Source organism: Anomaloglossus baeobatrachus, chromosome 7 (assembly GCF_048569485.1).
Source record: "Anomaloglossus baeobatrachus isolate aAnoBae1 chromosome 7, aAnoBae1.hap1, whole genome shotgun sequence".
NCBI classification, from domain to species: domain Eukaryota; kingdom Metazoa; phylum Chordata; class Amphibia; order Anura; family Aromobatidae; genus Anomaloglossus; species Anomaloglossus baeobatrachus.
Window position 1 is genome coordinate 251,688,204 of NC_134359.1, and position 24,806 is coordinate 251,713,009.

Here is a 24,806-nt window from a genome sequence, read left to right on the forward strand (position 1 = left end):
GTCTGCCTGCGTTGCACACTCCAACTAATTATAACTAAGCCATTATACTAGCACACACTCAGTGTACCTAGTGGCATCCTATACGTGGCTATTGGACTTTGCTATAGTCCTACTAGTGCCAAGACATTTGCAGAGCGCATCTGCCTGCGTTGCACACTCCAACTAATTATAACTAAGCCATTATACTAGCACACACTCAGTGAACCTAGTGGCATCCTATACGTGGATATTGGACTTTGCTATAGTCCCACTAGTGCCAAGACATTTGCAGCACGTCTGCCTGCGTTGCACACTCCAACTAATTATAACTAAGCCATTATACTAGCACACACTCAGTGTACCTAGTGGCATCCTATACGTGGCTATTGGACTTTGCTATAGTCCCACTAGTGCCAAGACATTTGCAGCACGTCTGCCTGCGTTGCACACTCCAACTAATTATAACTAAGCCATTATACTAGCACACACTCAGTGTACCTAGTGGCATCCTATACGTGGCTATTGGACTTTGCTATAGTCCTACTAGTGCCAAGACATTTGCAGAGCGCATCTGCCTGCGTTGCACACTCCAACTAATTATAACTAAGCCATTATACTAGCACACACTCAGTGTACCTAGTGGCATCCTATACGTGGCTATTGGACTTTGCTATAGTCCCACTAGTGCCAAGACATTTGCAGCACGTCTGCCTGCGTTGCACACTCCAACGAATTATAACTAAGTTACATTGTCAGGGATATTTATTCTTTATTATTCTGCTGTTAATAAAGCTAGACCACCACTGCAATCTTCACCACCTCTCAATTTTTACTACCACATTTTCAGTCCACAATCATGTCGCAATCAACATGAGTGGCAAAATGACAGATGCTGGTGGAAAGGGGAAGAGGCGTGGTGGAAAAGGCAAAAAAGGTTTTGTCAGTGGGGAAGGTGCCAAAGCTCCATTATCATCTGCTGAAGATAGACCATCTACTAGCAAAAGTAAGATGTCTACTACTTATTGTGGACAATCCGATGTGCTCCCTTTTTTACGGACACGAACAAGAGGAACAAAGGTAGATGATGGGCAAAAAAGGAAAATGCTTGAATGGATCTCAAGTGGTCCAACAAGTGCCCTCTCAGCCACTTCAAGTACCGCATCCAAAAAACACCATTCCTCTGAGTTGTCATCCCAATCACACTTGATTTCTCCCAGCTCTGAAGTCTCCATCAGCCCTGCACAGTATGGTGGAACTGAGATGGCTGAGTCTGCAGAGCTGTTCAGTCACACTATAGCCTGGGAATCAGAGGTCTGCTCCCAAGCTACAGTGAGTACAGAACAGGAAATGGTCTGCAGTGATGCCCAGAACCTTTGTGACTCAGATTCAGGCCGTGAGGACCAAGTTTCTGAGCATAATGTTGACCCTTTGTCACAAACTGTAACACCTGTGGTTATAGACAATGAGGAACATACTGATGAAGATGAGACGCAGATACCCGATTGGGATGACAACTTAAATATTCGGTCAGGGCAAGAAGAGGCTCGGTCTGAGGGGGAGGGGAGTGCGAACACAACAATTGATGATGACGTTCTAGATCCCACCTACTGTCAACCCCCAGTCAGGCACTCGAGGAGGTCAACAGAGGCGGTGGAGGAGGATGCAACCGACGACGAAGTTACCTTGCGCCTTCCTGGACAGAGTCGGAGCACTGGTAGCACGTCTACAACTGCATCCTCAGCCACCACTCTGCCTATGAGCATTATTCGGGGTGGATCAACAGGTCGCATGGCCTCTAAGCCTTGCCTAGCCTGGGCCTTTTTTCACATCGAAAAAGATCGCCCAACTCATGTGATATGTAACATTTGTCATGATTCTGTTAGTAGAGGTCAAAACCTCAGCAGTTTGACAACTTCTTCCATGAATCGTCACATGAATAAATATCATAAGTCCCGGTGGGAAGCTCACCGTGCTGCAATGCCGGCTAGCGGAGCGAACCATCCACCGCCCGCCCCTTCCAGTGCATCCGCGCGCTCTTCATCTTCTAGGACTGTGGGGACAGCTGTCACACCTGTTTTTCCACGCAAAACTTCCACCACTGTAACCGCAACAGGCAGTTTGCTTGTAAGGTCGTCAGTTGGTTTGGAAGGGGAAACAAGTGAGTGTGTACAGCTCTCTCAGACATCGATAGCACCAACGTTGGATGAAGGCAACATCATGTCTCCGCCTGCACTTTCCTCACAAACCTGCATTTTTCCAGGGACACCCTACTCAACACCGTCTACACACAGCAGCCAGATCTCTGTCCCTCAGATGTGGTCAAATAAAAGGCCACTTCCTCCGACCCATGACAAAGCTAAGAGGTTGACTCTATCCCTCTGTAAGCTGTTGGCTACCGAAATGCTGCCTTTCCGCCTAGTGGACACACAGGATTTTAGAGACCTTATGTCTGTCGCTGTGCCCCAGTACCAGATGCCTAGTCGCCACTACTTCTCTAAGAAAGGTGTGCCCGCGCTACACCAGCATGTCGCACACAACATCACCGCTTCCTTGAGAAACTCTGTGTGTGAACGGGTGCATTTCACCACCGATACTTGGACCAGTAAGCATGGACAGGGACGTTACATGTCGCTGACTGGGCACTGGGTAACTATGGTGATAGATGGTGAAGGGTCTGCTGCACAAGTCTTGCCGTCCCCACGACTTGTGTGTCAATCCTCTGTCTGTCCAAGTTCCGCCACAGCTTCTGCATCCTCCACCTTATCTGGGTCCTCCACCTCCGCCCCAAGCCTGCCTGGTCAGGCCACCAGCGTTCTCACTGCGCAGAAGGAATCACGCACGCCTCATTACTATGCTGGCAGCCGAGCGCAACGGCATCAGGCGGTCTTTAGCTTGACATGTCTTGGTAATAAGAGTCACATAGCTGAGGAGTTGTGGTCAGCTCTGCGGTCCGAGTTTAATAAATGGTTGTCTCCACTCAACCTGCAGCCTGGTAAGGCCGTGTGCGACAATGCTGCAAACCTGGGTGCGGCCCTTCGCCTGGGCAAGGTGACACACGTACCTTGTATGGCTCACGTGTTGAACCTTGTCGTGCAGCAATTTTTAACACACTATCCCGGCCTAGATGGCTTTCTGAACAGGGCACGAAAACTGTCTGCTCACTTCCGGCGTTCAAGCGCCGCAGCTGAGCGACTTGCATCGCTACAGAAGTCTTTCGGCCTGCCGGTTCATCGCCTGAAATGCGATGTGGCGACACGCTGGAATTCAACTCTCCACATGTTACAGCGACTGTGGCAGCACCGCAGAGCCCTGGTGCAATACGTCATGACGTATAGCCTGGGCCAACGAGATGCAGAGGTGGGGCAGATCACCCTGATGGAGTGGTCTCAGATCAAGGACCTATGCACCCTTCTGCACAGTTTCGACATGGCGACGAATATGTTTAGCTCTGACAATGCCATTATCAGCATGACGATTCCAGTCATTTACATGCTGGAGCACACGCTAAACACTATTCGGAGTCAGGGGGTGGGACAACATGAAGGGGAGGAACTACAGGAGGATTCATATGTGCAAGGGACAACAACATCACCAAGGTCCAGACGTTCATCATCACCAACGCAGCAGGCATGGGACCATGGGGAACAGGGATCGACAAGGGCGCATAGTAGCAGGCGAAATGTTGAGCAAGGTGCAGGAGAACATGAAGAAATGGAGGACGAACTGTCCATGGACATGGAAGACTCAGCGGATGAGGGAGACCTTGGTCAAATTTCAGTTGAAAGAGGTTGGGGGGAGATGTCAGAGGAAGAAAGAACGGGTAGCACCTCTATGCCACAAACACAGCGTGGACTTGGTCCGCATGGCTGCGCAAGACACATGAGTGCCTTTTTGTTGCACTACCTCCAACATGACAGTCGTATTGTCAAAATTAGAAGTGATGATGACTACTGGATTGCCACACTATTAGATCCCCGGTACAAGTCCAAATTTTGTGACATAATTCCAGCCATAGAAAGGGACGCACGTATGCAGGAGTATCAGCAGAAGCTGTTACTCGATCTTAGCTCGGCTTTTCCACCAAACAACCGTGCAGGTGCAGGGAGGGAATCTCCCAGTTGTAACTTGACAAACATGGGACGGTCTCGTCATCTTCACCAGTCTACCCGTACCAGTAGGACCGTATCTGGTGCCGGTAACAGCAATTTTATGGAATCTTTTCATAATTTTTTTAGACCCTCTTTTGCAAGGCCACCAGAGACAACAAGTCTGACACATACTCAACGGCTGGAGAGGATGATACAGGAGTATCTCCAAATGAACATCGATGCCATGACTGTGCAACTGGAGCCTTGCTCCTTTTGGGCTTCAAACATAGAAAAATGGCCAGAGCTCTCCAGTTACGCCTTGGAGATTTTGTCGTGTCCAGCTGCCAGCGTTGTCTCTGAACGTGTCTTCAGTGCTGCTGGGTGTGTGCTGACAGATAAGCGCACGCGTCTGTCCAGTGACAATGTGGACAGACTGACGTTCATCAAAATGAACAAGTCATGGATCCAGAAGGAATTTACTACCCCTGTGTCATCCTGGGGAGAGTAAATGCTTGTGGATTTGGAATGTGCTTGATGCAAATCAAAACATCCTGTTTGCAACTAGGGCCCAAGTGCTGCCACTGATGGGGTGGGTGTCTGTGTGGCCCAATTTTTGGAAAAAAGGGAGACTCCGCTTGGAGTAACCCTTGCTTACATTGTTTTTAAAAGAAGCCAAGATGAACAAGTCATGGGTCAGCAAAGACTTTGCTACCTACCCCGGTGTCATCCTGGGGACGGTTAATTATGGGGTATTTTTGAATGTGATTGATGCAAATCAAAACATCCTGTTTGCAACTAGGGCCCAAGTGCTGCCACTGATGGGGTGGGTGTCTGTGTGGCCCAATTTTTGGAAAAAAAGGGAGACTCCGCTTGGAGTAACCCTTGCTTGATGTGTTTTTAAAAGAAGCCAAGATGAACAGAGCTGGGATCAGCAAAGACTTTGCTACCTACCCCGGTGTCATCCTGGGGACGGTTAATTATGGGGTATTTTTGAATGTGATTGATGCAAATCAAAACATCCTGTTTGCAACTAGGGCCCAAGTGCTGCCACTGATGGGGTGGGTGTCTGTGTGGCCCAATTTTTGGAAAAAAAGGGAGACTCCGCTTGGAGTAACCCTTGCTTGATGTGTTTTTAAAAGAAGCCAAGATGAACAGAGCTGGGATCAGCAAAGACTTTGCTACCTACCCCGGTGTCATCCTGGGGACGGATAAGAATGGCGTATTTTTGAATGTGCTTGATGCAAATCAAAACATCCTGTTTGCAACTAGGGCCCAAGTGCTGCCACTGATGGGGTGGGTGTCTGTGTGGCCCAATTTTTGGAAAAAAGGGAGACTCCGCTTGGAGTAACCCTTGCTTACATTGTTTTTAAAAGAAGCCAAGATGAACAAGTCATGGGTCAGCAAAGACTTTGCTACCTACCCCGGTGTCATCCTGGGGACGGTTAATTATGGGGTATTTTTGAATGTGATTGATGCAAATCAAAACATCCTGTTTGCAACTAGGGCCCAAGTGCTGCCACTGATGGGGTGGGTGTCTGTGTGGCCCAATTTTTGGAAAAAAAGGGAGACTCCGCTTGGAGTAACCCTTGCTTGATGTGTTTTTAAAAGAAGCCAAGATGAACAGAGCTGGGATCAGGAAAGACTTTGCTACCTACCCCGGTGTCATCCTGGGGACGGATAAGAATGGCGTATTTTTGAATGTGCTTGATGCAAATCAAAACATCCTGTTTGCAACTAGGGCCCAAGTGCTGCCACTGATGGGGTGGGTGTCTGTGTGGCCCAATTTTTGGAAAAAAAGGGAGACTCCGCTTGGAGTAACCCTTGCTTGCTGTGTTTTTAAAAGAAGCCAAGATGAACAGAGCTGGGATCAGGAAAGACTTTGCTACCTACCCCGGTGTCATCCTGGGGACGGATAAGAATGGCGTATTTTTGAATGTGCTTGATGCAAATCAAAACATCCTGTTTGCAACTAGGGCCCAAGTGCTGCCACTGATGGGGTGGGTGTCTGTGTGGCCCAATTTTTGGAAAAAAAGGGAGACTCCGCTTGGAGTAACCCTTGCTTGATGTGTTTTTAAAAGAAGCCAAGATGAACAGAGCTGGGATCAGGAAAGACTTTGCTACCTACCCCGGTGTCATCCTGGGGACGGATAAGAATGGCGTATTTTTGAATGTGCTTGATGCAAATCAAAACATCCTGTTTGCAACTAGGGCCCAAGTGCTGCCACTGATGGGGTGGGTGTCTGTGTGGCCCAATTTTTGGAAAAAAGGGAGACTCCGCTTGGAGTAACCCTTGCTTACATTGTTTTTAAAAGAAGCCAAGATGAACAAGTCATGGGTCAGCAAAGACTTTGCTACCTACCCCGGTGTCATCCTGGGGATGGATAAGAATGGCGTATTTTTGAATGTGCTTGATGCAAATGTAGCTGTGAAGTGTACAACTGGGGCACAACTGCTGCCACTGAAGGGGTGGGTGTGTGTGTGGCCCAATTTTTGGAAAAAATGGAGACTCCGCTTGGAGTCACCTTGCGGTGTTTTACATGATTTTAGAAGGGCGTGCCATGCCTATATCTGTGTGTCCTCCTCTTTTTCCTTGTCCAGCTGTTTTGTTTTCGCATGAGTATATGTCCTTGTCACTTTCCAATGTGTTTGAGTTATTTGTCACCTTTAGGACACCTTTGAGGGTGTTTTCTAGGTGTTTTTCTGTGTTTGTGATTGCCTGCCATTGTTTCCTATGCAGTTCGAGTTCGGTTCGTCGAACGTTCGACGAACCGAACTCGAACGGGAGGTCCGTTCGGCGAACCAACCTCGAGCCGAACCGCGACCGGTTCGCTCATCTCTAATTAAGAGTACTATGCCTTTACATAATATGGGACAGCCCATATGATGATGTCATGTCTTTGGAAGCTTCTGAAAGGTTTATTGGCAAAATCTGAGTTAGAGACACTCTTGTGGATGTATTTTAATGCACACCTGATATACATTGCTTTGTTATGTAGCATCAAAAGAAATCAGCCAAGATCTCAGGAAGAGAATTGTGGACTTGCACAAGTCTGGTTCATCCTTGGGTGCTATTTTCAGATACCTGAAGATGCCTCGTTCATCTGTACAAAAAATTATATGCAAGTACAAACAAGATGGGAATGTCCAGTCATTATATCGCTCAGGAAGGAGACGAGTTCTGTGTACCAGAGATGAACGTGCTTTGGTCAGACGTGCATATCAACCCAAGAACAAAAATAAAAGACCTTGTAAAGATGCTGGCGGAAGCTGGTAAGATTGTGTCATTATCCACAGTGAAATGAGTACCGTATCATCAACATGGGCTGAAAGTCAGATTTATGTTTGCAAATGCACACAGGAACAAAGACATGCCCTGTGGTCTGACGACCACTAAAATTGAACTTTTAGCCCACAAAGACGTATGGAGAAAAAAAGCAATTTCAAAGAAATCTATCATAAATTGCTTTGAAAAGTTGCAAAATTTTGACACAACTTGGAGTTGTGCAAAAATCTAGTGACTTTTGCTGTTTCTATGCCAGTTTTTCGTAGCCCCTCCAAAATGGTCGGAGCTTGGGCAGAACAGAGGCGCCCCTTCATAGCTTGTCTAATTCACTACACCAGAAATCTTACTCTTCTCAAAGACTGGAGTAAGATTTCTGGCGTGGTGCAGAGAAGTGCACATCATTCGTCAGAGCCCCGCATCCAATCAGCGCCGGCTTTCTTCTTCCAGTTTTCTAACCATACGAGCAATCAACAGGAAGGTGATTAGTAGGGATGATCGAATATCACAAATATTCGACAATATTCGGCTTTGCGAGTATCCGACGAATAGGTCGCCACTATGTGAATATTCGATGCGCAATGTAAGTCTATGGGAAGCCCGAATAGTTGCTATTCGGCAACTATTTGGGTTTCCCATAGACTTACATTGCGCATCGAATATTCTCAAATAGTCGAATAGCGGCGTCCTATTCGGCTAATATGGGCGTTGCGGTATTCGATCATCCCTAGTGATTACCTCTCTACTGTAGTTTCATTTATACCACTAAAATGGCGTAAAATTTGATTCACTAGATGGACGGCTTCACAATACCTCATCCAGACCAAGTTTCACCCATTTTGGCAGAGTTGGTTAAAGCTGGTATAAAAACGCCAAAAGTCTTAAAACTAAAACAATTGTTTTTTTTTAATTAAATAAGTACACATTACATATTTACTCGCTACTAATTAGCAATGTATCTCCTTATCCCATACACATATATTGTTGTGAAAAAAAAATGGATTTGTGGTACCACAAAGGGTTATCTGCAACACAAAATGTCATGGAAAATCTCATTAAATTAGAATATCATCAAAAAGTTAATTTATTTCAGTAATTCAATATAAAAAGTGCAACACATATTATATAGAGTCATTAAACACAGAGGGAGCTATTCCTATAATTTATATAGAGTCATAACACACAGAGTGATCTATTCCTATATATTATATATAGAGTCATTACACACAGAGTGATCTATTCCTATATATTATATATAGAGTCATTACACACAGAGTGATCTATTCCTATATATTATATATAGTCATTATACACAGAGGGATCTATTTCAAGTGGTTATTTCTGTTAATGTTGATGATTATGGCTTACAGCCAATGGAAACCAAAAAGTCATTATCTCAGAAAATTAGAATAATTACCAGAAAACACCTGCAAAGGCTTTCTAAGCGTTTACAATGGTCTCTTATTCTGGTTCAGTAGGCTACATAATCATGGGGAAGACTGCTGACTTGACAGATGCTCAGAAGGCAGTTATTGATAACTCCACAAGGAGTATAATAATAATAATAATAATAATAATAATAATAATAATAATAATAATGATATTTATTCACTTATATAGTGCCATTAATTCCATAGCGCTTTACATGCATTGGCAACTCTGTCCTTATTGGGGCTCACAATCTAAAGTCCCTATCAGTATGTTTTTGGAGTGTGGGAGGAAACCAGAGAACCCGGAGGAAACCCACGCAAACACAGGGAGAACATACAAACTCCTTGCAGATGTTTGCCTTGGTGGGATTTGCATCCAGGACCCCAGCGCTGCAACACTGCAGTCATAGCCACTGAGCCACCATGCCGACCCAGTTGTCATGGGGTCCCTCTCCTATATCATACAATCAGCAGAGTAATGCCTGCTTTACACGCTTCAATAAATCTTTCAATCCGTCGTCGGGGTCAAGTTGTAAGTGACGCACATCCGGCATCGTTCGTGACGTATTTGCGTGTGACACATACGTGCAATCAAGATTGAACGAAAATACGGTGATCGCATACACGTCGTTTATTCCTCATACATTGGACGTTTTGTTGTATGAACCTAGTGAATTGTAACGTGTGACATCCCTCATACGATTTCGGTGTCTGAGGCTATGTGCGCAGGTGTGCGCTCTGCACCGCAGCTTAAAAAAGGTCCGCTTCAGAGCGCAGCTGAAAAGCTGCGTTCTGAAGTGCCTCACAATGTCTGTCATTCACTATTCTCTGTCAGTCCGTCACTATCTCTGTCCCTCTCTCTCTGTCCATGTCAGTCTATCCCTCTTACCCCCTCTCTCATACTCACCGATCTCCGATCCCCGGCTCTGCACGGCGTTCACACTGGTCCGGCGGCTTTTACTGTTTTGAAAAAGCCGGCCGCCCATTAAACAATCTCGTATTCCCTGCTTTCCCCGCCCACCGGCGCCTATGATTGGTTACAGTGAGACACGCCCCCACGCTGAGTGACAGGTGTCACACTGCACCCAATCACAGCAGCCGGTGGGCGTGTCTATATTGTGCAGTGAAATAAATAATTAAATAATTTAAAAAAACGGCATGCGGTCCCCCCCAATTTTAAAACCAGCCAGATAAAGCCATACGGCTGAAGGCTGGTATTCTCAGGATGGGGAGCTCCACGTTATGGGGAGCCCCCCAGCCTAACAATATCAGCCAACAGCCGCCCAGAATTGCCGCATACATTAGATGCGACAGTTCTGGGACTGTACCCGGCTCTTCCCGATTTGCCCTGGTGCGTTGGCAAATCGGGGTAATAAGGAGTTATTGGCAGCCCATAGCTGCCACTAAATCCTAGATTAATCATGTCAGGCGTCTATGAGACACCTTCCATGATTAATCTGTAAGTGACAGTAAATAAACACACACACGCCCGAAAAAATCCTTTATTAGAAATAAAAAACACAAACATATACCCTGGTTAACCACTTTAATCAGCCCCAAAAAGCCCTCCATGTCCGGCGTAATCCAGGATGGTCCAGCGTCGCTTCCAGCGCTGCTGCATGGAGGTGACCGGAGCTGCAGAATACACAGCCGCTCCTGTCACCTCCACACAGCAAATGAAGACAGCCGCGCGATCGGCTGAGCTGTCACTGAGGTTACCCGCTGTCACTGGATCCAGCGGTGGATGCAGCGGTGGCCGCGGGTAACCTCAGTGACAGCTCAGCTGATCGCGCTACTCACCTCAGTTGCTGCGTGGAGGTGAGAGGAGCAGCGGTGAGTAGCGCAATCAGCTGAGCTGTCACTGAGGTTACCCGCGGCCACCGCTGCATCCACCGCTGGATCCAGTGACAGCGGGTAACCTCAGTGACAGCTCAGCTGATCGTGCGGCTGTCTTCATTAGCTGCGTGGAGGTGACCGGAGCGGCTGTGTCTGCTGCAGCTCCGGTCACCTCCATGCAGCAGTGCTGGAAGCGACGCTGCATCATCCTGGAGTACGCCGGACAAGGAGGGCTTTTTGGGGCTGATTAAAGTGGTTAACCAGGGTATATGTTTGTGTTTTTTATTTATAATAAAGGATTTTTTCGGGCGTGTGTGTGTTTATTTACTGTAATTTACAGATTAATCATGGAAGGTGTCTCATAGACTCCTGACATGATTAATCTAGGACTTATTGGCAGCTATGGGCTGCCAATAACTCCTTATTACCCCGATTTGCCAACGCACCAGGGCAAATCGGGAAGAGCCGGGTACAGTCCCAGAACTGTCGCATCTAATGTATGCGGCAAATCTGGGCGGCTGTTGGCTGATATTGTTAGGCTGGGGGGCTCCCCATAACGTGGAGCTCCCCATCCTGAGAATACCAGCCTTCAGCCGTATGGCTTTATCTGGCTGGTTTTAAAATTGGGGGGGACCGCACGCCGTTTGTTTTAATTATTTAATTATTTATTTCACTGCACAGTATAGACACGCCCACCGGCTGCTGTGATTGGGTGCAGTGTGACACCTGTCACTCAGCGTGGGGGCGTGTCTCACTGTAACCAATCATAGGAGCCGGTGGGTGGGGAAAGCAGGGAATACGAGATTGTTTAATGGGCGGCCGGCTTTTTCAAAACAGTAAAAGCCGCCGGAGCAGTGTGAACGCCGTGCAGCGCCGGAGATCGGGGATCGGTGAGTATGAGAGAGGGCTGCTCAATTCACTTACTCAGGAGTTTAGCGGTCACCGGTGAGTCCTTCACTGGTGACCGCTAATCAGGATGCGACACAGACAGAGCCGCAGCATGACAATGAAGTTGGGTGAAGTTCACCCGAGTTCATTCTGACAGTGCGGCTCTGTCTGTGTCTGCTGTCATCTGCCATTCACCTCTGCTACATGGCTGTCTGTGTCTGCTGTCAGCGGCCATGTAGCAGAGCTGAATGGCAGATGACTTAGTAAAAACGCATCCCTACACATTACACACGCTTGGCAAGTCAATAAATAAAAAAAAAAAAAAAGGGTGCCCAATGCATACGTCACAGAACACATGATCTAAAGGATCGCACACAAAATTGATCAATTTAACATAGACTACTAACGCTCGTGTGACAGCAAATGAACGACCTACGTGCAATCTCATTCAATCGCATATGCGACCTGGGCGTGTCACATCGCATACGAGATCGCACACCTAATTGTAAGGTGTAAAGCTGGCTTAAGAGATGAGTGAACAATCCAAAGAACCTTTATTTCATGCAAATCAGAAAGTCCATAAAATAATCCACCAAATGGATGGTAAACTAGTCCAGTAATGTGATAAATGTCCCGGTGATGAGTAACACTCCTCTAGCAATCCTTTTCCAGGAAAATCGGGGTCTCTCAAAGTCTCTCTTGGGTATCAGCTTCTCCCACAGAGGATAAATCTCCTTGCTTGTCTCTTGTCCTTCTCAGCCAGAATGAAATCACAAAAGTTAATTCCTAAAGAAGCTGGCTGTTCACAGAGTGCTGTATTCAAGCATATTAATGGATAGTTGAGTGGAAGGAAAAAGTGTGGCAGAAAAAGGTGCACAAGCAACCGGGATAACCGCAGCCTTGATAGGATTGTTAAGAAAAGGCCATTCAAAAATTTCAGATATATTCACAAGGAGTGGACTGCTGCTGGGGTCAGTGCTTCAAGAGCCACCACACACAGACTGATCCAGGACATGGGCTACAACTGTCGCATTCCTTGTGTGAAGCCATTCATGACCAATAGACAACGCTAGAAGCATCTTACCTGCGCCAAGGAGAAAAAGAACTGGACTGTTGCTCAGTGTCCAAGGTGTTGTTTTCAGATGAAAGTAAATTTTGCATCTCATTTGGTAAAGAAGGTCCCAGAGTCTGAAGGATGAGTGGAGAGGCTACAATCCAAGCTGCTTGAGGTCTAGTGTGAAGTTTCCACAATCAGTGATGGTTTGAGGAGCCGTGTCATCTGCTGGTGTAGGTCCACTGTGTTTTATCAAGACCAAAGTCAGCACAGCCATCTACCAGGAAATTTTAGAGCTCTTCATGCTTCCCTCTGCCGACAAGCTTTTTGGCGATGGAAATTGTATTTTCCAGCAGAACTTGGCCACTGTGCACACTGCCAAAAGTACCAATACCTGGTTTAATAACCACAGTATCACTGTGATTGATTGGCCAGCAAACTTCCCTGACCTAAACCCCATAGAGAATCTATAGGGTATTGTCAATAGGAAGATGAGAGACACCAGACAACAATGCAGATGAGCTGAAGGCTGCTATCAAAGCAACCTAGGCTTCCATAACACCTCAGCAGTGCCACAGGCTGATCACCTCCATGCCACGCTGCATTGATGCAGTAATTCATGCAAAAAGAGCCCTGACAAGTATTGATGCATTTACTGTACAGACTTTTCAGTGGAGCCAACATTTCTGAGTGTAAAATCATTTTTTCAGTTGGTCTTATATATTCTAATTTTTTGAGATAATGACTTTTTCATTGGCTGTAAGCGATAATCATCAACATTAATAGAAATAAAGACGTGGAATAATATATAGGAATAGATCCCTCTGTGTGTAATGACTCTATATAATATATAGGAATAGATCCCTCTGTGTGTAATGACTCTATATAATATATAGGAATAGATCCCTCTGTGTGTAATGACTCTATATAATATATAGGAATAGATCCCTCTGTGTGTAATGACTCTATATAATATATAGGAATAGATCCCTCTGTGTGTAATGACTCTATATAATATATAGGAATAGATCCCTCTGTGTGTAATGACTCTATATAATATATAGGAATAGATCCCTCTGTGTGTAATGACTCTATATAATATATAGGAATAGATCCCTCTGTGTGTAATGACTCTATATAATATATAGGAATAGATCCCTCTGTGTGTAATGACTCTATATAATATATAGGAATAGATCCCTCTGTGTATAATGACTCTATATAATATATAGGAATAGATCCCTCTGTGTGTAATGACTCTATATAATATATATCAATAGATCCCTCTGTGTGTAATGACTCTATATAATATATAGGAATAGATCCCTCTGTGTGTAATGACTCTATATAATATATAGGAATAGATCTCTCTGTGTGTAATGACTCTATATAATATATAGGAATAGATCCCTCTGTGTGTAATGGCTCTATATTATACATACATTTCCCTTTTAGTATTGAATTACTGACATAAATTAACTTTTTGATGATATTCTAATATATTGAGATGCACCTGTATTACACAAAAGTCTCCCACCAGCCAACGCACTAGCCAGGGCCACTACAGGGTTTTTCTTAGGGTCTCAGGTTCCTGTTCGGCGACAGTTGAGGACACTGTATAGGGCCTGGTAGGGTCAGCGGCCGGTGAGTTCAGAAGGTGTCCATCTACCCCTATCACTAGATCTAGGGTCCACTGTTGTTATTGTGTCCCCAGTGTCCCCCCTATCTGTTGTACCGTTGTTTGTATTTTTTTCGTGCTTCCAGATATGGGTTGGTCTGAACGTGTCCGCCATATGTCAAAGCGTGACAGACATACTGCGTCCAGAACGTAGCGTGTCCTGATCGTGTGCACTCACCCTAAGACGTTGCGTTTTTTAGCAGCAAAAATATGCAACTTCAAAAACTCATCTTGGGAACGTAACCTAACAGTACTAAGAATCAAGATCTCACTTCTTCCATTACTGGCTGCAAACTACCTACAGTTCTAGCCATCTCATACTGACCTGAAAAGGAGCAGTATATAGAATACTTACTAATGGAAGAAGCAGTGGGTTTTTCAAGGAAAAGTTAGCAACATGCAATCAAATAAAGGAACTTTACCCTTCAAGAAATATTTCTGGAGGTCAAAGAAAGTGACCTCTTTGCGTAATGCTTTCCTTGGCTAATGACCAATCTTGATGACTAATCTTGCACTGGAATATATTGAACCAAAGTCCATGTATCTGGTACATTCACGTAGGTGATATAGATAACACCAATATGGGGGGGTCCCGAGAGGTACCTTTAACCAGTCCATAAAACAATTAGCCCATCCCATCTTCTGTTATTTTCCACTTTTGGATTTGGTCGCTCCTTATGGATCATAGTCAAAAAAATCCAGAGTGTGAAAACATGTAGTGAAAGAGGATTATGGCACGACTCACTTCCATCAATGCCAACCTTCGTATAAAGCACAAAGGGTCACTAATAAGCCACAGAAAGATTGTAGAAGAGATCTGATCCTTCGCTTGGCACATTGACTATAAACAGGTGGCTGGAAAAGGTCCCAACAAGTCGACAGCTTCTAAATCAAACTTGTAAAGATCAGAATATCTTCGCACTTTAGTAACTCCAGTTGCACATGACCACTTTAGTGTTTTCTCCAAGGGAGTCTACTTTTCTGCAGGTAGTAAAAGGATTTATGATAGAAACCATATTACTTTGCATCTTTGCATTGAAGGAAATGAAGAGCTGCCCAAAGACGTCAAGTTATAGCGAACGGGTTTGTTCAAGGCTTGCCAGGTAAACCTCTAAAGGGTGCGTTACACAAGACGAACTATCGTGCCATGCATCGTCGGGGTCATGGATTTCGTGACGCACATCCGGCATCGTATACGGCGTCATCTCGTGTAACACCTTTGAGCGACGCAGTATCGCTCACAAATCGTGAGTCGTGTACGCGTCGCTCAGTTCCATAATATCGTTTAATTACAATGGCGCTGATTGTTCATCGTACCCGGGGCAGCACACATCGCTCCGTGTGACACCCCGGGAACGATGAACACATCTTACCTGCGTCACGCGGCACCCGCCTGCAACGCAGAAGGAAAGAGGTGGGCGGGATGTTTACGTCCCGCTCATCTCTGCCCCTCCGCTTCTATTGGCCGGCGGCTGGGTGACGTCGCTGTGACGCCGAACGTCCCTCCCCATTCAGGAAGAGGATGTTCGCCGCCCACAGCGACGTCGCCCAGGAGGTAAGTACGTGTGACAGGTTGTTACCGACTTTGTGCGCCACAGGCAACAATTTGCCCGCGACGCACAAACAACGGGGGCGGGTACGATCGATCGTGAAATCGCACCATCGGTCGACCCGTGTAAAGCAGGCATAATGGAGGGAACCATGGACCAATTAGTGTTCTACTTGGTTCTATGGTTTCCCAAAGAGATAAATGATGCTAAGGATTTATGGCAGCTGCTTATCTCTTTTGAGATAACTTACTTGATCAACTAAGATGAATGTGCCTACTAATGGTAAGTCGTCGCTTAAAGGGATCCTGTCAGCAGAAATTTTGCAATAAACATAAAAGATTCCCCCTCTGCAGCTCCTGGGCTGCATTCCAGAAAGGTTCCTGTTGTTATTGTGCCCCCTTTGAGACCAAAATAAATACTTTATAAAGTCTTACCGTTTTGTATGCAAATGTTTTTTTTATGGTCACGGGGGCGGGCTGTCTTGCGTCCGTTATTCGCCTTCTGCCACTTTACACCCCCATTGCTCATTTCCATACATGAGGACGCCGCCCAGTGCTCCTGAGGTCTTGCGCATGCCCAGTGGCACTATCGCGGGACAGCTCTGTGTAAAGCGTGACCGCTGGTGAGGTGATTGCGCAGGCGAGAGATTATGGGCAGCGCTGTGAGTGTCATCAGCAGCGTCATCCAAGTACCCGCCCATAATCTCCCGCCTGCAGTAATAGGTGACGTGGGTTCATATGGCCAGCGCTTGCGCATAACGGTGGAGGCAGAGGGAAAAGCGCGGGCACGAGATTATGGGCGGGTACTTGGATGACGCTGCTGATGACAATCACAGCGCCGCCCATAATCTCGCACCTGCGCAATCACCTCACCAGCGGTCACGCTTTACACAGTGCTTTCCCGCGATAGTGCCACTGGGCATGCGCGAGACCTTGGGAGCACTGGGCGGCGTCCTCATGTATGGAAATGAGCAATGGGGGACGGCGTAAAGCGGCAGAAGGCGAATAACGGACGCAAGACAGCCCGCCCCCGTGACCATAAAAAATTTTTCATACAAAAAGGTAAGACTTTATAAAGTATTTATTTAGGTCTCAAAGAGGGCAGAATAGCAACAGGAACCTTTCTAGAATGCAGCCCAGGAGCTGCAGAGGGAGAATCTTTTAGGTTTATTGCGGAATTTCTGCTGACAGGTTCCCTTTAAACTGGTGAACGAGAACTTGTTCAACTTGGGTTCTCTTTAGGTCCCCTTCACACGTCAGTGATTCCGGTAGGTATGTTACTGTTTTTATATGTACCAGAATCATGGACATACGCAGACCCATTAAAATCAATGCGTCTGCGCACTCATCAGTGATTTCTCACTTACCATGTTTCCGTGTGGCCACACGCGTGTCCGTGTGTTCCATATGGAGACAAGTCCGTTTTTCTCCTGCATCACTGATGTCACACAGACCACACAGTGGTGTGATCCGTGTAACACGTACCAGGGAAAACACGTATCTTTGAAATTAAAGGATTTCTATACTCACCTGTTTCGAGCGATGCTGTCTCCGCCTGTTGCTATCTCCTGCTTCCAGGCCGGCTAATTATGCTTATGAATATTCACTGCACCACGACCCGGAAGTAATAGCAGAGGGGAGGCAGCGGCAGCCGGAGACATCAGCACCATGGACAGCAGGACCATGGACAGGTGAGTATAAATGCCTGGTCTCCGTGTGCTATCTCGGATAGCACATGAATAACACACATGTGCCAAAATCACGGCACATGGAGGGTCATATGCGTCTTTAACATGTCAGTGAAAAACGTGCCATAGTGGGGAGCGGGACCCGGCAGGTTTCATACTACCGGGAGCAACAGAGAAGTAAACTTAGTGCCAGGAGGCAGATCACGGATCACCAGGCAGCACCATTGGGGATGGGACCCAGACTAAGCTCCCCTCAGCGGCAGCGGTATCCAGAACGTTGGTTTATCCAGTTGTCGGTGTCAGCTTAATGGACTGAATGAGTACGAAAGTGACCCCTTTGCATCCAACAGCTCTCCCCTTCAGTTACCGAGCCCCGGGGTATTCCCTCTACCCATGGAGGGTCACAACACCTGGCTGCCCTATTCCATCATCCCCGGGTACTCCCAACTGCAGCGGTGGTACTCCTAATTACCACATACCAGAGGTGGCGTCATGAACTCTAATACACTCCCCTGTAAATACCCCCCTTCATTTGAGTGGCCGCACGACCCCCAGGTCCGGAGACCCTCGAGCCACCGTGGATCCGGATCCGAGCAGCTCGGCTGCTGGCACGGGGGCGGAACACTAGCACAAGGGTCAACATTGTTTAGGTGTGCCAGATGTACCCCTTGTTTGTTGTGGTGAAACCTCTGTTTGTTGTGTGTCTTGCCTCACGCCGGATGTTCTTCAAGTCCGTGCATGACAAATCCTATGTACGGCCGCTAATAAATGAAGTTTTACAGAGCGCAGTAATGGAGGGAAAACCCCAACACTGCTATCACTGAGGGAACCAATGGACTTTTATTCTTGCCGTAATGGTGCAAAAATGTAAGATAAAGATTATATGGCTCTCCAGAGAGATGCAAAATTAGGTGGAAGTTTTATTACTCTGTACAATACAAGCAAATCTTAAAACGTTCTGGCACCTCCGTCATAAAAGGCAGCATGCTGACGGTAAGCGGCTATAGAGATTATCGGGCGATGGAGAAAGGGACTGGCTTAGTGAAAGAATAGAAACGACAGCGGGCTTTACACGCTACGAGATCGCTACAGCGATCTCGTTGGGGTCACGGATTTTGTGATGCACATCCGGCCGCTATAGCGATCTCGTTGTGTGTGACTCCTAGGAGCGATTTTGGATCGTTGCAAAAACGTCCAAAATCGCTCCTCGTTGACATGGGGGTCCATTCTCAAATATCGCTGCTGTCGCTTGGGCGAAGTTGATCCTCGTTCCTGCGGCAGCACACATCGCTACGTGTGACGCCTCAGGAATGAGGAACCTCTCCTTACCTGCCACACGCCAGCAATGAGGAAGCAAGGAGGTGGGCGGGATGTTCGTCCCGCTCATCTCGGCCCCTCCGCTTTGATTGGCCGGCCGCTTAGTGACGGCGTGGTGACGTCGCTGTGATGCCGAACGTCCTTCCCCCTTGAGGGAGGGATTGTTCGGCAGTCACAGTGACGCCGCCGACCAGGTAAGTGCGGCAGCGATCATCAAATATCGGCATGATAGGGGCGGGTGCTATCACGCTCGCCATCGCTAGCATCGGCTAGCGATGTCGCAGCGTGTAAAGCCCGCTTACCAGTCAGCCGACTTCTAATTGCCAAGACCATGGTTGGATATCTTAAATTAGACCAACAGTGCAGTGTTTAGAATTTTAATAATAGTAATAATTACAATTACTATTATAAATATTGTTAGGAATTATTCTAGGGAAGCTGTAAACTTTGTTCTCAGTACATGCCATAGTGCTGGCGGACACTGACAGAAAAGGGCCCTTGTCTAAGAACAATGCATGGGCCCTCTATAGCCCGAGAGCTCATCATAACGCACAATTCCACCTGCTTTGGAGGTAGAAATGGGCCTCAAACCTCTTGGCCCCTGTGTGGCTGCACCAATGAGATGTGTATAGCAATACATAAGTATATAACACAAAGTACAAAAAACACCTCCAAATGATCAAATTATCTCTTCAGGGAGGAAGAAGACAAACTCTAGCGCCACCTATTGGAAGTAACAATCCTAAAAGTCAAAAGTGGCCCTTTATCGAGCCTTTTTATATGACTATAAGCCCCGTTACATGCAACGACATCGCTAATGAGATATCGCTGGGGTCACAGAATTCGTGAATTAGCGACATTGTTGCGTGTGACACTTACGAGCGACCGCTAACGATCCCAAATACTCACCAAATCGTTGATTGTTGACACGTCGTTCATTTTCAAAATATCGTTGCTCGTTTGGGACGCAGGTTGTTCGTCGTTCCTGAGGCAGCACACATCGCTACGTGTGACACCGCAGCAACAACGAACAACACCGTACCTGCGTCCTCCAGCAACGAGGTAGAAGTGACGTTCATGTGGCTGCTCTCCGCCCCTCCGCTTCTATTGGTGGCCTGCTATGTGACGTCGCTGTGACGCCGCACGAACCTCCCCTTAAACAAGAGGTTGTTCGCCGGCCACAGCGATTTCATTGGGAAGGTAAGTTCGTGTGACGCGTACCTGCGATATTATTCACCACGGTCAGCGGTTTGCCCGTGAAGCACAAACGACGGGGGCGGGTGCTATCGCTAGCAACATCGCTAGCGATATCGCTGTGTGTAAAGCAGCCTTTAGGATTTATGCCAGATCAGATCCTCAATTTGCAGACACAATGTTTGGGGTGATTGCCCCTCGTCAGTGCAAAGTATGAGATCTGATCTGGCTGTATGAAAAGCTATAGTGGGGTGTAAGGGGAAAAGCTTTCTCTTTGCGGAGATTGACAAACCAATCTGGCTGCCAGTGAGGAGTCTTAGAGCTGCAATGCTACAGCCAGATTAGATCTCATGCTTTGCACTGACGAGGGGCAATCAGCCTGAAAAACTGTGTCTGTAAATTAAGGTTCTGATCTGGTATAAATCCTAGGTTATATGACAAGGCTCATTAACCCCTTCAGCCCCCGGGCACTTTCCATTTTTGCGTTTTTGTTTTTTGCTCCCCTTCTTCCGAGAGGCGTAACTTTTTTATTTTTCCATCAATCTTGCCATATGAGGGCTTGTTTTTTGCGGGATGAGTTGTACTTTTAAATGAAACCATAAGTTTTACCATATAGTGTACTGGAAAACGGCAAAAAAATTCCAAGTGCGGAAAAATTGCAAAAAAGTGGGATTGTACAATAGTTTTTGGGATATTTTATTCACCGTGTTCACTATATGGTAAAACTGATGTGTGGGTATGATGCCTCAGGTCGGTGCGAGTTTATAGACACCAAACATGTATAGGTTTACTTGTATCTAAGGGGTTAAAAAAAATTCACAAGCTTCTCCGAAAAACGTGGCGCACGTTTTGCGCCATTTTCCAAAACCCATAGCGTTCTCATTTTTCAGGATCTGAGGCTCAGTGATGGCTTATTTTTTGCGTCTTGACCTGACGTTCTTAACGGTACCATTTTTGCGCAGATGCTACGTTTTGATCGCCTGTTATTGCATTTTGCGCAAAATTTGCGGCGACCAAAAAACTTAATTTTGGCGTTTGGAATTTTTTTGCCGCTACGCCGTTTACTGATCAGATTCATTGATTTTATATTTTGATAGATCGGGCATTTCTGAACGCGGCGATACCAAATATGTGTGTATTTTTTATTTTTTTAACCCTTTAATTTTCAATGGGGTGAAAGGGGGGTGATTTGAACTTTTAGGGTTTTTTATTTTTTTTTAATTTTTTAAAACTTTTTTTTTTACTTTTTTTTTTTATTTTACTAGTCCCCCTAGGGGGCTATAGCGATCAGCAATCCGATCGCTTTGCACAATCTGCAGATCTCAGCTACAGAGCTGAGAACTGCAGATTTGCTGCTTCACTTTCAATGCCGGCTGTATTCCGGCATTGAGAGGAAGTGACTCATGTTAGCCACAGGCGTCATCACATGACCCTGTGCTACCATGGCAACCGCCGAAAGTCACGTGATCATGTCACGTGACTTCCGGCGGGGGCGGGGTAAGTCACTGTCATGGCGGCGCCCATATACATATCGCTGCCAAGACTTTGGCAGCGAAATGTAAGGGGTTAATGGCCGCGGGTGGAAGCGATTCCACCCGCGGCTAGCAGGCACACATATCAGCTGTTGATAACAGCTGATATGTGCGCGTCTCGCCGCCGCCTGCCAGCGGCAGGGGGCGGGGCTTACCGGAACACGATCCATGACGTATCTAGTACGTCATGGGTCGTTAAGGGGTTAAAGGGTCACTTTTGACATTTTGGATTGCTACTTCCAATAGGTGGCAATAAAGCTTGTCTCCTTCCTCCCTGAAAAGACAATCTGAATATTTCGCATAGGAGCATTGCAGCTATAAGACTTCTCTCACCAAGGCTCTTCTCCCAAGATTGCTAAGTTTGGCTGGACGGCTAGGTCTATGTAGAGTTCTGGTGGTCCCAAACTTCTTCCATTTAAGGACGATAGAGGCCACTGTGCTCTTAGGAACCTTGAGTACTGCAGAAATTCTTTTGTAACCTTGGCCAGATCTGTGTTTTGCCACAATTCTGTCTCTGAGCTCCTTGGGCAGTTCCTTTGACCTCATGATTCTCATTTGGTCTGACATGCAGTGTGAGCTGTGAGGTCTGATATAGACAGGTGGCGCCTTTCCAAATCAAGACCTATCAGTTCAATTACACACAGCTGGACTCCAATGAAGGGGTAGAACCATCTCAAGCAGCATCACAAGGAAATGGAAAACATGTGACTTAAATATGAGTGTCTGAGAATAGGGTATGAATACTTATGACCATGTGATATTTCACTTTTTCTTGTTTAATAAATTTGCAAAAATTTCAACATGTCTGTTTTTTTTCTGTCAAGATGGGGGGATGGGGTGCAGAGTGTACATTAATGAGAAAAAACAATAAACTTTTTTGAATTTACCAAATGGCTCCAATGAAACAAAGAGTGAACAATTTAAAGGGGTCTGAATACTTTCTGTACCCACTGTATTTGTGATTGGGTATCATCATATACCAGTTATTAAATAATTTATATGACTGAAAATTACTGTGAGACAGACAGAACTTATACCCCTTTTTTGAGACAATTCTGTAAATAGAGGTGATATAAGGTTTTTTCTGTCTAATAAGTGGGGTCATTACATTACCTATTAGGGTTCTACCCACCGCTGACAGTTAAGCACATTCTAATATCCTGATTAGGGTAAATAAGTGCTTGTAACTTGTATAGTTGATTGTGAGCCCTCCCCTTCACCCCTACATTCCCAGATTAGCTGCACTGGAGACCAGCATAGGGATATAAGGGTAAGCCGTCGTTGAATGAGGGCACTATTATGGTATGTTAGGGTGCCAACCTCCACGACAAGGTGAGGAAAGAGATAGGGTCTTTGGCCAATTCCTACTTTGTTCACTACAGCTCTTTATCCATGCATGTTTTTTTGTTTTGGGGATTTTTTCTGGTTTTTAAATATTTAGAATAAAGATTTTTTGGGTTTTTTTTCTATGTTTTTTTAGTTTCTGATTACCCCTTGGTTGTATCAGTATTAGTTGTCTCTAACTCTTCCATGAAGGCCATATTTGTGCAGGTGTCTCTGAATAGTAGAACACTGTACCACATCTCCAGAGTCTGCTAAATCTTCCTGAAGGTCTTTTGCAGTTAAGCAGGGGTTCTGATTTGCCTCTCTAGCAATTCTATGAGCAGCTCTCACAGAAATGTTGCTTGGTCTTCCAGATCTTATCTTGACCTCCACTGTTCCTGTTAGCTATTATTATTATTATAATAATAATAATAATAATAATAATAATAATAATAATATAATTATTATATATTATTTTAGTGCCATTTATTCAATGGCGCTTTACAAGTGAAAGAGGGTATACGTACAACAATCATTAACAGTACAAGACAGACTGGTATAGGAGGAGAGAGGACCCTGCCCGCGAGGGCTCACAGTCTACAGGGAATGGGTGATGGTACAATAGGTGAGGACAGAGCTGGTTGCGCAGTGGTCTACTGGACTGAGGGTTATTGTAGGTTGTAGGCTTGTTGGAAGAGGTGGGTCTTGAGGTTCCTCTTGAAGCTTTTCACGGTAGGGGAGAATCTGATATGCTGAGGTAGAGCGTTCCAGAGTATGGGGGAGGCACGGGAGAAATCTTGTACGAGATAGTGGGAAGAGGAGATAAGAGAGGAGTAGAGAAGGAGATCTTGTGAGGATCTGAGGTTGCGTGCAGGTAGGTACCGGGAGACTAGGTCGTTAGCTGCCATTTGTTAATTATATTTCAAACTGAGGAAAGGGCAACTTGAAAATGCTTTGCTATCTTCTTATAGCCCTCTCCTGCTTTGTGGGCCTCCACCATTTTCATTTTCAGAGTGCTAGGCAGCTGCTTAGAAGAACCCATGGCTGTTGTTTTTTTTGACACAAGGTTAGAGGAGGCAAGGTTTTTTATAAAGCTGTGAAATTTGCATCACGTGGACTTTTGCGAACGATGATAGTGAACAATATATAACCCTTACAGGCTAATTAAGGTCTGACACTTTGGTCAAAGTTATCTTATCTGAATACATAAATCTCCAAGGGTGTTCAAACTTTTGCAATTGTCTTTTTTTAAAAAATTTAAAATGTAAAAGATGATCTGCTAACCTAAAAAGTTATAGAAAGTGTACCGACCCCAAAAAAGGCTAAAGACAATCAAGTAGACTGAAGCACAATGGAAAGTGAACCAATACAGCCATATGGTGAATAACTAATAATCCCATACACTGAACACAATACTATACTGTGCACAAATACAGATATTAAATAGTGCAACAGTACAGTGCAAACAATGTGTAACGTATCAATGGACAATCCCTTTAAGCTTGTGAAATAAACCATAAATGAAACATATTTTTGTGTGTTCGAGGTGAGAGTTGTAATTCTGACGCCATGACATGATGTATGTTACTGCAATTAACACAAGGCACCAGACATATAAATACAGTAATGTCACTATGTCCTGGTGGGCTGGATTAGTCTTCGTGTAATCTTTGGAGGAGGACACACACAGAAAAGGGCCCCTGTGCAAGAACAATATTTGCAGCTTCAAAGTTCATCATGCTGCATTCTGTAAAATGGCCACTAGATGGCGACAATGTTCTGAGGAATATTACTTGCAGGTCTTATGGCAATAACCTATCCATCAGATATCCCTTTCAGTGTGTGCGTTCTCATACTATGTCCTAATAAGCACCTGTGCATATTTTCTATGTACAGGAATACAATACTAGCACTCTAAAATTGTAAATAAAAAATAATACGTATTTATTTTTAAATAAAATATTTTTTTA